This window comes from Tursiops truncatus, chromosome 7 (assembly GCF_011762595.2).
Source record: "Tursiops truncatus isolate mTurTru1 chromosome 7, mTurTru1.mat.Y, whole genome shotgun sequence".
In the NCBI taxonomy this organism is placed as follows: domain Eukaryota; kingdom Metazoa; phylum Chordata; class Mammalia; order Artiodactyla; family Delphinidae; genus Tursiops; species Tursiops truncatus.
Genome location: NC_047040.1, coordinates 75,296,848 through 75,299,476, shown reverse-complemented (window position 1 = coordinate 75,299,476; position 2,629 = coordinate 75,296,848). Strand labels below are relative to the sequence as shown.

General features: G+C 40.2%; 1 non-coding gene across 1 annotated transcript; it reads left to right on the top strand.

Moving 5' to 3' along the window:
* Nucleotides 1-457: 457 nt before the first annotated feature.
* LOC117313061 (small nucleolar RNA SNORA70) lies at nt 458-593 on the top strand. Its single transcript, XR_004527525.1, has one exon. It is a non-coding gene; the product is annotated as a small nucleolar RNA SNORA70 (small nucleolar RNA).
* The last annotated feature ends 2,036 nt before the right edge of the window (nt 594-2,629 follow it).

The window sequence follows — 2,629 nt, the reverse complement described above, 5'->3', positions numbered from 1 at the left end:
AACAAATTTACTTATGGAAATATTGATGAATAAATAAATGTGTGAAGTGAAGTGGATTCAAAGTTTATGTCATTTTTGCTCTTATGACCTTCTTAAAAGTAGGAAACATTAATTTTGGACAAAATACCTGTATGTGGACTTTTTCCTTTTTTTGAATTTATATGTTAATAACTGGTAGAATTAGATGATCCTTATTTAGCTCTTTATACCCATAAAGCAGTTCTCAGCACTTTTTAATAATTCATTGAATGTTTTGCTGCAGGGCTGCTGTGTTCTCAAAATTATATAAATCGTATGATTGAGAGGAGATGCAAGAATTTATAGTTTTTCTAAAGGAATTTTATATGCATATTGTGTAACACAAAGGTGTCATGAAAATATAAGATCAACATTTTCAAAAATTAAATATCTGCTTACATTGTACTTTTTGCATTTATTTTGATTGCACACATCTGAGAATCAGCCAATTAAGCCAACCATGGTCTTTTCCCCGTGGGGGGCCCAGCATGCAATGGCTGCAAACAGCAGCCTCCTCGGTAGTGTGTGCAGCCTGTCGCCTGTACAGGATGCCCTAAGGGACCCTGGATACAGCCCTTTCCAGTGGGCATTCATGACTGGCATGCTGTCCTCAATCTAGGCTCCAGGTAGGTATGTGCGGTGCCTTTGGAAATCCCCAGGGCACAGTGGCCAGAGTCCACGTTGGCCAAGTCATAATGCCCATTGGCACCAAGCTACAGAACAAGGAGCATGTGACTGAGGCCCTCTGCAAGGCCAAGTTCAAGTTCCCCGACCACCAGAAGATGCACATCTCCAAGAAGTGGGGATTTACTAAGTTCAATGTGGATGAATTTGAAAACATGGTGGCAGAAGAGCGGCTCATCTCAGATACCTGTGGGGTCAAATACATCCCTAATTGTGGTCCCCTGGACAAATGACAGGCCCTGCACTCATGAGAGCCTTGGTGCTGTCCCCTCCTTACTCATGCCCACCAATGAATCCTACTTTCCTGTCAAAAAACAGAAACAAACAAAAAAACAACAGACAAACAAAAAACCCCAAGTCTCTTAGAACCCTAGGATCTTAGAGCTGAATAAAACTAGATGAAAATTAGCCCAAACTCTCAACAAATGACAATTCCTAACAGTGGTTGTGGTAGATAGAATAATGCTCCCTCCCCTGAAAAAATAAAACGTTCACTTCCTAATCTCCAGAACCTTTGAATATGTTACCTTATGGGACAAAATGGACATTGCAGATGTGATTAAAGTAAGGATCTTGAGATGGGTAGATTATCAGGTGGTCCCAATGTAATCACAAGAATCTTGATAAGAGAGAGGTAAGAAAGTCAGAAAAGACCGAGATAGAGGTGTGCATATCTGGGGGAAGGGGAGTGGGGTGTGTGTGTGTGTGTGTGTGTGTGTGTGTGTGTGTGTGTGTGTGTGTGTGTGTGAGCTGGAGTGGGCAGAGAGAGAGAGAGAGATTTAAAAGTGCTACCCTACTGATACTGAAGATGGAAGAAGGACATAGCCTAGGGAATGTAAGGGGCCTCTAGAAACTGGAAAAGCAAGGAAACAGATTCTTCTTTTAGAGTCTCCAGAAAGAATGCAGCCTTACCAACAGTGTCTGGTTATGCCACTAAGTTTGTGGTAATTTGTTAGAGCAGCAATAGGAAACTAATACTGCGGCCAAAAATTTGAACCCTTATAGAATCAGGGAAATTATCATTTTCTAAATTAGCCTTTTCCACCATTGAAAGTTTAAATGTTCAGGAAATTTAACTTGAGTTGAATTCTAACCTAGATAGCTACCTGTTACCTCAGATGACAGCTCTCTATGTGGTCTCATTGATTTCACTCCTAAGGCGTGTGTCATTTCACAGTGTGGTCATTTTGTATGTGTTACGATCATTTTCTCAGTCTTCCAGTTAAAACCAAAATGAAGCAAAAATTTATTACCATGTTTGTGACTTTAGGGGGTAAAAATCTATCATCATGCTATATATGTCAGAATTTTCTTTCTTCTTCATTTCCGTCTCCACCAGGCTGGTACAAGCCTCTCCCTCAGGCTATGATGATTGCAATGGTCTCTGAACTCTGAATTCTGAACTCTTCTTCATGTCTCCAGTCTGAGGTCTTCTCAATTCAGCCTATATGCTGCTGCCAGTAAAATCTTCCTAAATAACTAATTTCAAGTCATTCCCTGGCTTAGGAGCCTGTTTTCCCCTATTGCTCAACAGTTATCAAGCTTTTATACCTAAATCTCAGGTTCCTTTATAATGTCCTTCAGCAGAGCTGGCTTCATGGGCCTGTGACCTGTGCTGCACTCAGGGCCATGTATGTAGAAAGGCCTGATTCTTGTTTAACACACTGCTATCACTATCCCAAAATTCTTAAAAATTTTTGAAGTCCCACCATTTTCATTATGTATTGGAAATCACGTATAGTATAGCAAATTATGTAGCTTGTTCTGTCCCTGGGTTTATCTACATTTTATTTTGTGATCTCATTCTTTCTCAGCATAGCCTTGTTTCTGGAAGGCAGATATTACTTTTGTCCCTTGAGTTTACCATCTTTGGCCAACTCCTTTTTCTTAACAGTTGCTATTTCTTTTTCTTGGAATGCCCTTTCTC